This window comes from Carassius carassius, chromosome 3, assembly GCF_963082965.1.
Source record: "Carassius carassius chromosome 3, fCarCar2.1, whole genome shotgun sequence".
Classification (NCBI taxonomy): domain Eukaryota; kingdom Metazoa; phylum Chordata; class Actinopteri; order Cypriniformes; family Cyprinidae; genus Carassius; species Carassius carassius.
In genome coordinates, this window is record NC_081757.1 from 25,460,843 (window position 1) to 25,475,411 (window position 14,569).

At 39.8% G+C, this 14,569-nt stretch overlaps 1 protein-coding gene and 1 long non-coding RNA gene across 3 annotated transcripts in view; both read right to left on the reverse strand.

Annotated features, from left to right (window-relative positions):
• The window catches only part of rbpms2b (RNA binding protein, mRNA processing factor 2b), a 216,282-nt gene that overhangs the window by 82,939 nt on the left and 118,774 nt on the right, over positions 1–14,569 (reverse strand). The window lies entirely within an intron of this gene.
• LOC132114678 (uncharacterized) overlaps positions 2,897–14,569 on the reverse strand; it is a 30,125-nt gene continuing 18,452 nt past the window's right edge. Inside the window, exons 2-3 of the long non-coding RNA XR_009425347.1 lie at positions 6,352–6,401; positions 2,897–3,816 (exon numbers count right to left, since the gene is read on the reverse strand). This is a non-coding gene — a long non-coding RNA (uncharacterized LOC132114678). The remainder of the gene's footprint in view (positions 3,817–6,351; positions 6,402–14,569) is intronic.

Sequence of the window (14,569 nt, forward strand, 5' to 3'; positions counted from 1 at the left end):
GCTAGAGTTAGAGGGTCACAAAGATGGAAGAGATGTGTTATTAGCCAATTTTTGAAGATGGCTAAGGATAATTATAAGGATAATAATTCCAGAACAGATGCTAAATGTTTGGTTTTGAACTCCTTTATGAAAACAGGCTTGCTGTGTCTGAATATTCCTTCTTCCACACTAAATAGTAGGCAAAACACAGTATATGCCAAAGAGGAGTACAGCCTATGAAAGAAAATGACTTTTAGTTGTTTCACCAGTTGTATACCACTAAATAGTATTATACCGGAAATAATCTGAATCATTTGAAAAACAGTAGCAGATGACCTACTACTTTTGATTCTGGAGTGTGCATTTGATGGACACTTTACTATCCCATGAGGTCCCAGGTGAGCATTTACGAATGGCAGTGAAGCCATGAAACTGATGCTGATCACATGACAGCAACAACATCATGGACATCCGAATTTCATTCAAGCTACCCATTCATACTATATCGAACATACATTTTTAATGAAGTCATGAAGTTAATTTCAACCCAAAACTACTAGATTTCGGATGCAGCAACTGTGTTTATGATTACTACTACTGAAATTGTGTATAATGCATAAAACTGAGTGCAAAATGTTTATTTAAGGTACGGGAGTGGCAAATATTTAGTTTTGATATTTGGGCTAGTGTCAATTGGCTTGTTTTGAATGGCCATTGCATTGATTTTGTCATGCAGCACTGGCAACCCTGCAAGCAGGTTATCTGCACACCAGCGCTTCCTAGTGTCACACTCTCTTCCTTTTGAGCCTTGGGGAATTCAGCTACTTGTCAGCTTGGATACAGCTGTAATGAGACAATCAGTTTCTAATTGAACTATTTGCATCTCAGCAATTATTACTCCAATTAGTCTCCTTCGAAACACTTCCAGCAAATATTCCACATCTATACCTACATCCCACTTTTAATTAAGACCTTTTTGGGTGCTATCAAGTTTTCTGCACATTAATCTGTCTGCATTACCATGTTTAACAAGAGTTTTGTGTCAGCAGATTACCTTGATTGGATAGGAGGATAACAGCACCAGGACCAAATTTGCTTTCCCCTAAAGCAATGTTCTGAGCATTTCATTTGTTTATTTAATTAATGAGGGGTAAATTGCACAAATTGTTTTTTTTTTTGGAGGGGGGGCAACAATGGGAATTGGTCCATAGGCAGCAGCACTGTAATTTTTCACAACAGACACTTAAATAATAAATCAATAAGAGGCAGTCTTATGTAGTTTGCTTAGTCAGTATATTCAAACGAGGAGGGTCAGGCCGAGCGATTTCATTTTCTGTCCCAGCATTTCCGCTCTTTCTCTATTTCCATGTTGCTTTCCAATTGCGCTCTATTGATGGTGGGTAATTGATTTTGACTGCACACTGAACTGTACTTTACACCACGGTTTTTAACATATCAAAAAGCTTCAACGGTGCGTCTCAAAATCATCTTTATTACTGCCATACAATAGAAGCTATTTGTCTGTCCTTTTGTGTTTGCCAACCATTTCCTTCTTATTGGGTTTGTTGGGTAGTCTTTATCAGAAACGGTTGGTGTTGTAGAGCTTTCTGTCATGCTGAAGGAATAAAGTCATTCAGGCGATGAATCTTGTGCATCGTTTCATAAGGTAAGAGTCAGAGCCTGCTTGCCAGTTCAGTCCAGTCTCTGATCTCAGGTCAGCGTGAACAGTCCGATAGATCGGTATTGTTTCAGCTTGGTTGCGTCTGCACTGGCCGGATTACGACAGTAGCTCTTACAAGGTTCACTGGCATTCTCTTGTATTATCTGGCCCCGGGTGATGTGCACACACTCACATAAACACACACATGCACACACATGTACAAAGAGAAGTAAACAAATGTTGATTTGCATTCAAAGGCAAACAGAGAAAAACAAAGATATGGCTCATGCACGCTCGACTTCACATATCGCATTTTGCAGGGCTTATGAAGACAATCCTCATGGGCACAAACAATGCACAGCGGTTTACCTCTTATGGACATGGACACACACACACATGACTCTTGTTCTCTCCCCGTTCCTCTTCGCTGTCTCATTAGTAAGTACAGTGCCCCATGTGTTATCTACTCAGGCTGGCAGTACTGGGTCCTTGTCATGTTATCCCCACATAATCTGTGGCTGTAGACATTTGCAGTTCTGCACTGATTAAAGCTGGCCAGCAGGAAACCACTGCAATCCTTTTACGGCTCTCACTTTTCAGTAGGCCAAATCAAGCACGCTCTGAGCCCAATGACTCAAACCAATCTCTGCACTTACTGCAGAAACCTTACTGCTACACACTCTTTTTTTCTATGCCGTATTCTCTATCACTTTTTTTTTAAATCAGTGTGAGAAACACAAGGCTTTGGATTTGACATAGAGAAGTATTTAGAGACCTTTGATATCAGGGTCAATGACAGATCTATTTATTTGGGAGAAAAAAATACATTAAAAGTGCAATTTATACATACAATGGCTTGAATGCACCTCCATGTTGAGTGAATTCTACATTAAAATTCATTTTGATATTTTTGGGGCATAAACTCAGAAATATCAGGTTGATACAACTGTTTTGATAGTATAATGAATACAAAAACTCATTACAAGAATGAAACTGCATTATTATTTCTTACTGAGAGAGAGAATTGAATGTCAACACACCTTTATTTCTGTTAACGGCAACATTATTCAATCAATTCCTACTTATATATGCACAATTCATTTTACAAAACAAGCCAACTAAAACAACAGCACACACAGATTATTTGAATATATATATATATATATAAACTATAAATGATCATCACTAATTTGACACAGAGCCCTTTTGTAACACCAAATAATTAAAAAAAATGCATAAGATCTCCCATATTCTTATAATACTGAAAGGGTTTATCAAAATACTGGATTTCACTATAGGTAAAAAAAAAAAAATCTTAGAAAAAGTGGTCCAACGAACATGCAGAAACATGTAAAATAAAATAAAATAAAATAAAATGGAAGCAATTCTGAGAACTGTGAGAAAAAAGTCTGTATTTCGACTTAGTAAACTAAAGTTAACTTTTTTTATTTATTGACTTGTTTTATCCCATTGGTAAAAACAAGCTTCCAGAGTCATCGACCCAAGAAAGTGTTTGGAATGAAACACTTCACTTCACTACATTCAGCCCTTGCTCTTCATGGATCACAATCACCCCAGCACAGTCCTGACGGGCTCCAGTCAGGAATCCTGTACTCATTCCTTACGGTATGTCTCACAGGCAGAGTGTAAACACCCAGGATCCCAGGTTGCTATTATAACCGGATCAACCATTTCTCAATCAGGAGCATTCATTCGACTTGGCAGCTGGAAGCCAAAGCCTCAGTGGGAGTAAAGCATGACGAAAAATATCTCTGAACCCTTTATATAAAAACTAACGATGGAATAAACTGCGCACAACAGCGACCAACACTGTTGTAAAATGCAGCAGTTGTGTATTCTTTGATGCCGGCTCTCCCTTAAATATTAAGCCTATGAAGTATACAGACATGTTACACACAGATAGAATTTCAATTCACTGGAGAGACGAACAGAACAGAGTCTTTTACTGCAGAGGGCCTGCAATTCACGAGCATCTAACAAGTGTGAAGAGTCATAGAGAATCAATGGAATATGGATCGCAAGCAGAGTGTATGAGGACTACAGCAGTACATCGATATGAAGTGCTTCGTTCCCCTTACAGCTTCGGACAGACTTTTAAGAGCGCTGCAACATCAAAGGAGGAAAACAAGCCATCAAGAGTAATGTAGACCAGCAGTCTGTGAAACAGAGCAAAACATCAAAATCTGAGGAAAAGATGAAAGCAAAATATAAGGCTATTGACACAAGCTAATTGACGAAAGACATAAATTGCATTTTTTTTCTTGCCATTGTTCAGCAATCTTTTTTGAGGACTTGGAGTTATTTTACAGACAATGTTTCCATGAAGGTCATGGGGATTTGCTTCTTTACATTGTGGCAGACTGCAGAAATGTCATTAGGTCCAACTGTATCGGTAAACTATATAGTTCCAACTATATTTACATGTTATGTCATTGTTATAAATATTTTTTTTTTTTATTAAGGAAATGACATGACGTGTGGCCAAGTATGGTGTCCCATAAAATAACATTATTTTGTGTATTTGGTGTAATGCAATGTGTTCATGAAGTTTAATTTTCAAAAAACACATTATTTTCCCCATAATGTAATTATTGTTGCTCCTCTATGCCCCTCCTTTCTGAAACGTAGACATTTTTACAAAGCTCACTGTTCTGAAAAGCAAGGTGTTTGCTGATTGGCCAGCTATCCAGTGTGTTGTGATTGGCCGAATGCCTCAAGCATGTGACGGACCATACTGTCATACTGTGTGTCCCGGCGCAACGAGACAAAACCAGTAAAACCCATTACAAACGAGGCATTTGTTGCATCCAGTGGAGGCATAATTATAATACTGATTATAATGATTTATACTGTCTTTTTACGCATTGCATTGTGTATCATGCCGGGTAAACATAAAACCATGTTGTGATCGGAGAAACAACAAACAACAAGTGCTACTCTCTACTGCTCAGAATTTGTGTTTGAATCATCAGTGGCAAATCCTTTAAATATGAAAACATACTTACAGGCTGTGAGTCAGAAGCGCCAGAATACTTGCAAAGTTGGAATTGCCCCGCTTTATAGAAACAACTTCTGTTGGGAACAGTCCTCCATAAAATGCAAATATTTGGGTTGAACTGTTCTGGAACAGTTTTGTAAATACAACTTAACCACTGATTTCTAGCTGTGTCCTCTTTTGGAAGCCCAAACAAAGTAGTTTCGCTTTCATAACAAAACATACAACATCTCCACAACATAGCAGCAGCAATAATACTACGGCAAGAATAAAAGTTACGTTTTTTTTTCTTTGCGTGAACATTTGGGAGTGTTATGCAAATCTTCCCACAACAATGATGCAGACTTGTGGGGGCGTGTTTAAACGAGGCCATTGACGAGTCGAAAAAGAATATCTCTTTGGGCTTGAGACTTTAGTCTTTGCAACTTTAGGGATCATATCTATTCACAACAGCTTGTAACACTCCAAAGAGAAAGGAAAACTTGTAACCACATCATATCACCCCTTTAAATATTGTTTAAGTTTAAATAAAATACAATTTAAATATTTGATGAAAGTCTTAATTACCTGAATAAAAAATTTAAAAAGTTGTATTACTAAAACGGCCTAAAGTACTAAATAAAAAAAACGTCTTTCAAAATATTATAATAGTATATAACTAATATTAAAACAACATTAAAGCTCAGAACTATTTTGCGTTTGGTGAAAAGTTGTAAGCCATTAATTTAAAAAACCGTCAGACTGTTTTCAGTTATCAGTATCAGGAAAATCCAACTACCATTGGTAGTTGTGAATTATAAACCTTTTATAAATTATTATAAACTATATAAAGCACTTTTAAGTAAAATACCATGACTTCTGCCATAACTGTTTGTGTGGTCTATTTCATTAGCATACAGTAAACATGTTTTTGCCATCTGAATATCCATGGTTTGCAACTTTGAACTGTGTTATTCGGTGATGATATACAATACTGTAAGCTCATCTACCCTTTGAAAGTTGACACACTTATACACTACAGTGTCTATTGGTCAGACCGCTGGAGGACAGGAGCCCCCAGGGCAAAGAACATGGCAAACGGCTTTCATTATGATTGGAATCTAGATCTATAAAGTGGGGCTCCAGATGCCTCTCTGTTATTTTCGGGCCCTTTGGCACCAGCTTCCAAAGGCTGGAACATATTCAATTATATTCATAAATGTAAGATCATCACACAGTTGACAAATATAGAACAGATTTGTATTATTTAAATGCAACCTGAGAGAAGGCAAAAAAGACTGTGAGCGAATAAAATTACAGAGAAAATATGCAAATTGTGTAAGAAGATTAAGAAGATGAGCAGGGGCTGGTGCACACAGATCAGGGGGCTTATGACGAGAGGAGGGAGGGATGATGCAGGAGAAGATCAGAAAGACTGTGGGAGAAGAGAGAGATTTGGAAGAAGGTGCGATTGGATGGGACGCTGAGAGCAAAAAATGAAAATGAACTGAATACAAAAAGCGATGATTAAAGAAAACAAAAAGTGCAAAGATAACGGTTATGGGGAAGACAAAGCCATACAAAATCACATGCTATTGTAGGTTTCAGAAGTTGCTATGACGAAAAGCGAATAAGGAAGACTTTAAAAAAAAAAAAAGATTTCTTCTTCTTTTCCACTAAACATTTTCTCTTGAAAATGAACATTAGCTATACTGACCTTCAGTTCATCCAAGATGTAGATGGGTTTGGTTCTTCATTGGACCAGATCTGGAGAAATTAAACATTACCTTATTTGTTTACCAATGGATTCTCTGCAGTGAATGTGTGCCGTCAGAATAAGAGTCAAGAAACAAGTGATTACGCTTCTTCCAGTGAAAGGGTCCATCCCCTGTTGTCCTCAAAATCCAACAACATATTTATTTAGCACTGGTTTGGACTGTTTATGCTTTTAAACAGTGCTTGATCTGAGCATATTTCACTCATGATTTACTTTTTCTCTGGTGGATGGAGTACTCACATTTTAGCCAGAAGCTACTGTTTGAAGTTTTGAAATCCTTAATGATGAATTCATTTATTACAAACATGCAGTTTTTCTCTTCAAAATACATTAATTGATAATTGACTGGAGATTATTGTGATGCTTTTAACAGCTGTTTGTGCTCTCATTCTGACAGCACCCATTTAGTTCAAACTGGTTAACACACTGTGTACAAAACCGTATTGACCCGAATATAAGACGACCCTGATTATAAGACGACCCCCCTTTTTTAGATGTACCTTTTGGAAAAAGTATTTTTGAAAACCAAACCTCTCTCTCTCTCTCTCTCTCTCTCTCTCTCTCTCTCTCTCTCTCTCTCTCTCTCTCTCTCTCTCTCTCTCTCTGTAAAACATATTTTTTCCTAAATTATTTTCACATAAAAAAGTATGGTAAATACTGGTAAAATGTACCAACAATAATCACATTTAAAAATATACACGTTTTGATATACATTTGAATTATATAACATTTAGTCCATCCATCTCATAGTAGCCTGCCAACATTTTATTAACAGTAGAAGTGAAATCTTATTGTAGTCTTCAAATGTAGGTACTGTCTTATGTTTTAAAATCACTTAACAGAGAGGGTTTGGTCCCATCAAGTTACATGCCGCTGTATACATTTTCTTTTCTTTTGTGTTCACTGGCAATCTTTACAACACATATTACATTACTTATTTCATGACACACTCGTTTTATGCGTTTTTGGCTCCACCTATTGTCATTGGTGTATTATTGACATGTTAAAGTCTAGACCCTGAATATAGATGACTGCGTTTTTTTTGTTTGTTGTTGTTTGTTTGTTTGTTTTTTCCAGAAGGATTAAAAAAAAAATCCTCTTATATTTGGGTCGGTATGGTACTTTTTGTTGTTGTTGTTGCTGAGAAAAGTGTTACACAAATCAAATTAAAAATGTATAGATGTTTCTTTGACTTTAGTGGAATGACCAGCTTGGGACTCTTCCATTGGTGAGAAGCTGTATAATCTCAAACAGGGAAAAATGTCTGTGAATGAATATGCCCTTCAGTTTAGGACTCTAGCGGCCTCCAGTGGATGGAACAAACAGGCTTTACTGACTACCTACCGTCAGGGATTGGAACCTCGAGTGCGGTTGCATCTCGATGCATACGAGGACACCATCAGGCTTGAACGATTCATCCAGCTGTCCATCCGCTTCGCCACCCATATGCAGTCGTGCTTAGAAGAGCACCAGGGCCAGGCGTATTCCTCTATGCCACTCTGCCGACCAGAGGCCGTCAGCTCCCCAGAACCAGCCAGCGAACCCATGCTAGTGGACTCATATCGTCTCTCTATGGCTGAAAGACAAAGACGGCTGGCCCAGAATCTGTGCCCCTACTGTGCAGCCCCGGGGCATGCCATCGCTGTATGCCCCGTCCGTCCTCCTTGTCCCATGGTGAGTGCCATTCTCCCTTCAAGATACCAAATGAAACCACTCACCACTGTTGTGACACTTACTGCCGCTGACATATCTCTTCCAGTTTCCGCCCTCCTCGGTTCTGGGTCAGCCGGCAACTTCATCTCCGGCGCCCTCTGCTATCAGCTCAAGCTCGCTACCACGGCAACGCCGTCAGCCTACCAAGTCCACACTATCACCGGCAAACCGTTAAGTAGAAGATGCGTGAGTCATAGTGTGGGTCCCATTTCCCTCCAATCCGGACTACTCCATCATGAAGAAATCCATCTGCTGGTTCTGGAGGAATCCACCGCTGACGTGATTCTAGGGCGCCCGTGGTTAGAGCAGCACAAACCCGTAATCTCCTGGAAGACGGGCAAAGTCCTGAAGTGGGGCGACGCCTGTTTCAAGAGCTGCATCTCAGGTTGTCCAGTTCCGGCCACATCTTCCCCTGAACCTCTTCCAGTTTGTTCCACTTCAATAGAGAGCCCAGTGGAAAACCAATCCATCGCCATCCCTACCTGCTACGCCTCCTTCAGTGACGTCTTCTGCCCCAAACGGGCTTCCAAGCTGCCTCCACACCGGCTGTGGGATTGTGCCATCGATCTGCTGCCGGGTGAACCAGTGCCTAAAGGAAGGATATACCCCCTATCCATTCCGGAGGAGAATGCCATGCAGGAATACATCAAGGAGTCGCTGGCCCAGCGTTATATTCGTCCATCTACCTCCCCTGCTGCTTCGAGTTTCTTATTTGTGGAGAAAAAGGACGGAGGTTTAAGACCATGCATTGATTATCGGGCTCTCAACAATATCACTGTCAAGTTCAGGTACCCACTTCTCCTCGTCCCCCTCGTTAACGCCCCCTCCGTCTTCCAGGACTTCATCCATGAGGTGCTCCGGGAGTTCCTCCACAAGTTCGTCCTCGTCTACATAGATGATATCCTCATATACTCCCGGAGCCTGGCAGAACATCAACGCCACATTGGGGAGTTCAACTCTATCTCAAGGCCGAAAAGTGCTCTTTCCATCAGCCCTCAGTGCAGTTCCTTGGATACAACATCAGCAGCAGTGGCATCCGGATGGACGAGGGGAAGGTTAATGCCGTCAGAGATTGGCCCACTCCTACCACCATCAAAGAGTTACAACGGTTCCTTGGCTTTGCCAACTTCTATAGACGGTTTATCCAAAACTTCAGTACCATCACCAGCCCTCTCACCAGTCTCCTCCGTAACAAACCCAAATCTCTCCCCTGGACTCCTGCCGCCACAGAGGCCTTCCACACCCTCAAAGAGGCCTTTACGACCGCCCCACTCCTGGTTCATCCCGACTGACCCTTCGTAGTGGAAGTCGATGCCTCAACCACCGGAGTGGGAGCGGTCCTTTCTCAGCAGCAGGGGAATCCCAGTCGCCTCCACCGATGTGCCTTCTTCTCCCGTGAACTCAACCCGGCGGAGGTCAACTATGATATCGGCAACCGGGAGTTGTTGGCCATCAAGTTGGCCTTAGAAGAATGGAGGCATTGGTTGGAGGGAGCCAAACACCCCTTTCTGGTCCTCACAGATCATAAAAACCTGGAGTATCTTCGAGTGGCCAAAAGATTAAATCCAAGACAAGCCCGCTGGGCGTTATTCTTCACCCGCTTCCACTTTACCATCTCATATCGCCCAGGGGTGAAAAACGTAAAGGCTGGCGCCCTGTCCCGGTGTCACGCCCCCCAAGAGAATCTCGAAGAACCAGAAACATTCTTCCAGAAAAGGTCATCGTCTTTCATATTACCTGGTCCGCAGAGACCCTTCCTCCTACTGATCCTACTACAAACACCCCGCCAGGTTGCCCACCGGGACATCAGTATATTCCCAGGATATGGCGCACTCCACTCATTCACTCCGCTCACACATCTCTTGGCACTGGTCACCCTCGCCATCTACCAACCCGGTCAGAAGGTCTGGCTGTCCACCCGGGACATCCGCCTGCGCCTGCCCTGCCGCAAGCTAAGTCCCAGATTCATTGGCCCATTCACCATCCTCCAGCAAATCAATCCGGTCACTTACAAACTCCAATTACCCCCTGAGTACCAGATTCACCCCACCTTCCATGTGTCTCTCCTTAAACCTCACCATCCTTCTGTCTCTCCCTCCACAGAACCTGGCGAAACCGAGGCCCTCCCTTCACTCCTCCTAGACGACGGCGCGGCCTATGAAGTTAGTGACATCCTGGACTCCCGGCGGCGTGGTGGACAACTGGAATATCTAGTACTGTTACAAACACGCCAGGTTCCACCTCCACTCATTCACAACGCACGCCCTCACCTCATCCGGTCTCGTTCGCGACAAGGTCTTACCTGTATGCTAACTCAAAGGACTAACTCTTCCTCTACTTACCTCTCTCCAGCGATTCTCCGAAGATCAAGATCCCCAGTGTGCGTGTGTGTAGTTCACCTCCCTCCTCTGACGTCTTCACCCAGCTCTCACGGATCCATTCATCACTCTACACAACACTACCTGCTCCTCTGCTTGTGTCTTTTGATAAACCCTTCTGTCTGTTACTCCTTAGCCTCCCGAGTGATCTGTAGACACTCAGCAGGGGATCCTCATATTTGCATATCCCTGGAATGGTTTGGAAATCCAATAAATCCTCTTCAAATATTCCTAACTAACTACAATTAATCATGTTGTCAAACAGCCGGTGTTAAACTTTATGAAATCCCTTACATGAAATACAGTGTCTCTTTCGAAGTATATTTGTCATTCAGCTTTTGAACTTTACTGTTTCAGCTTCATCTCATCTCAAGAAACCATCTGTTTCTTCTTTTGTTTGTGTTTGTGAAGAAATAAACAGCAGTTTGGGAGGCGATGTCTTATTAAAGCAGTTATATTGTCGGAGCACAGCATCTCATTTAGGCATAAAGTTTCACTATGGCTATGCCTCTAACTTATCAGTGTAGCAGATCAGATGAGATGATAACAGTTCAAAGAAGTGTGGTATGGAAAAAAAGAAGAACAGAGGATAATCTCCAAGGCAAAGTCTCTAAAAAATGTGTCTAGAATGGATAAAAAAATATTTATTGAGGATCAGCAGCACTAACTATCAAGTACAGTCTGAGATATTACCATTTTTAGCTCTAATCAAAAATGCTAGCCATTTGTAATACTTTATATAATATGTACCAGCTACATGACTGATATATCATTAAAATAAATGTCCAAACAAATCATATCTGTCTCGGTACAGCTCTATGTTCTGTAAATAAATAAAACGAGTCATGGGAGCGGATCAAGTTACAGACAGCATTATGGTGAACCTCATAAAGCCTCCATCTATTTCACACCAAAATCTAACTGGAAAAAAGTATTTTAACTAACTAAATGCAAATAGTCTTTACGTTTTCAAACATTAGTTTGCATTGTTACATTATTTCCATACAAAACTCAAAAATGTCATTAAATAGTAAATAAATGAAGCCGTTTTACACTATATTTTTTGTACTTCTTTTTAATGTATGCTAATTAACAAAGACAAAGAACTATTCTCATTACTTTATTATATTAGTTATTTTCTTCAGATGGTGTTATTTACCCTTTGGTGTTTACCCAGCCAAACTAACCAAGGTGTTTATGGAGTCTGTGTGGATAAAGAGCATCTTGTTCACCCCAGCTGCAGCCTTGAATGAAGCAGCAATCTATGGGAATCAAAAAGGAAGAATCTTTGATTTCATGATGTGCACACCTGGGACGGCTAGACTGTGTCTGAAATAAGATTTTCTTCTAGACTGCTGTTTTGAGAATCTGCAGCTTTACTGTGACAGCATACACTACAGTTTGTCTCTGCCACAGTATATCAAACATGATGTACATGTGTTGGCTCTTTAGTCAGGGTGTATTTCGTATTCCAGCTATATTACTCTCCATGGTAATACATTATTGACTACAGCGTTGTGCCGCACACTACAGGTCATGGCCTGTAGGTTGATCAAAGTGAGATTCTCAGACTCAGGGGAGTTTTACAAGTCACTCATTATATTTTCTGCTTTTAAAATGGCTTCTTTGAATATAAATTAATTTAGTTTTCAGCATAATTCCGGCAAAAACGACAATTTTCTGTACTCACAAATAGTGGTTAGTGTTTTATTAAACATAATTAGTGTTTTGCTCTTCTGGTAGGCTTCACATGAAGGTAAAGCATATTCAAAGCAATTGTTTTAAATCTGTGTTTCTGTTGAAGGTCAGGAGTTGTTCGGCATGATGAATTCAAGAGTACTCAAAACAGATCAGATGAAACACTGTGGCCTTTGGGGAAAAAACAGATTAAATAACAGTTATCAGCTTGTTCAAAAGGCTGTGGAGTGAAAGACCTTGCCAAACTGACATGCCAGGTTATATTTTGCACAAGCTGTTTCTAAAAAGCTTATTGTTTTTTCTTCTCTTTCTTCTTTTCATTAGTCAATATAGCTTTTAATCAAACAAAAAATATATATGTGTGAAGCAAAGAGCTAATCTACCAACAGCCAAACATTCTCATAAAAATGGCTGCATTACCAGTATGTTCATCAGAGACCATCATAAATGTGTCTTTCAAAATCCGAACACTCTTACAAAGAAGCAGTTTGTTGTTTCTGCCTTTACTGTTTCTGTCATCAATGTGAATATTCATGAACAATTCCTTGAACTAAGAACAGGCAATTGAGTCGGTTTACCCTGTGGGCTCGTCTCTGTATTTTGCCTTTTCAGAAGTCTTTCAAGTATTATTGCATTTACAAAACCAGTAAACACTTCGTAAATGTATCTATTAAGGTTGCAACTGGAAACAGTACATTTCTCACGGCTTCTCTTGGAGAAGGAAAAGTGCACATAATTGCTGAACACACAACTTAAAAATAATTCCAATTTGCAACATTCAGGAGGAAACTGTGCCCAAATAAATTGTTGTTAATTATGCCCATGGAGAATATGTTTTGGATAACATGTTATTAAAGAAGCTAATTAATTCAGCTTTTTGTCCCCATTCCTTCGCCTTTAAAGTGTAGTGGAAAAACTGAATGAGACACCCGGCCAGATGCATCAAAAATGCCATCCATTAAAACATGACAGGGAGTCAGTCTTTTAAGATGGCTACTTAATAAGCTCTGTGTTAGCATGCCACCCTAAGCTTGTTTAAAAGTGAGAGTGAGTCTTTGATGAATAAATACACAGATGAAGAAAAGGTCATGTCATACCCAAGCAGCCCGGTTAAGTGTCATGAGATTTCTTGCCCTTGTTTTTCCTACTGCTAACCTGTTTCAGCTGCTATCACTGACTCTTTTTTTCTTTTTTCTGTTCAATCATTTTAGAATAACATCCTTTAGGAAGGTGCATGCAGGTCTCATTCTGCTGAGTTCTGTCTCCGACAAGAATAAGGGAGAGATGCACCAATATCAGAAGTTATTGATTTCCCTCTTCAATTCAGCTCTACTTCAGAAATCCAAGATGCCTTACATTATTATTTTAGCTATAAGTATGCCAAAACATTGCATAAATAATGTAAATTGCATATGAATAACAACTGACCCTTCACGAAGACCAACCCACTTAGTTACTGTTGCTATGTCTGACAAGCCACGCTGCTCTCACGCCACACATAATGTTCTCACACAGTAAAAAATACAATGCGGAGCAAAGAGGACACTGACAATGCAGAACAGGTTACTTTCACATTTTGTCAACTTATTTTTAAGAAATTCGAACAATAAATTAAATTTTGTGGCTCTTTAATGTGTTGTGACAGATCATTGTAGAACCTAAGCTCAAGTGGCACATGAACTGATCATCACTTCCTCTTTACTAGTTACAGCATTATAAATGTACAGCATGAAAAATGTATATGTACAACATGTATAAAACTATGTACTTTGTATAATATTACAGGGGTCATAAAAAACATATTTTCCACATACTGTATATTATTGTTGCTTCTGTATTCCCCACCTTTCTGAAACTAAAGATTTTTACAAAGTGGTTTGAAAAGTGAGTTGATTGGCCAGCTATCCAATGCATTGTGATTGGCCGAATGCCTCAAGTGCCTCAATAATAATAATAATAATAATAATTAAACTTTCTATTTTATAACATTTAATTTAACATTCTTGACTACTTAAGAATCTTTAATCTTTAATCAATCTTTATATGTATATGTACAACCCGAATTCCGGAAAAGTTGGGACGTTTTTTAATTTTTAATAAAAAGAAAACTAAAAGACTTTCAAATCACATGAGCCAATATTTTATTCACAATAGAACATAGATAACATAGCAAATGTTTAAACTGAGAAAGTTTACAATTTTATGCACAAAATGAGCTCATTTCAATTTTGATTTCTGCTACAGGTCTCAAAATAGTTGGGACGGGGCATGTTTACCATGGTGTAGCGTCTCCTTTTCTTTTCAAAACAGTTTGAAGACGTCTGGGCATTGAGGCTATGAGTTGCTGGAGTTTTGCTGTTGGAATTTGG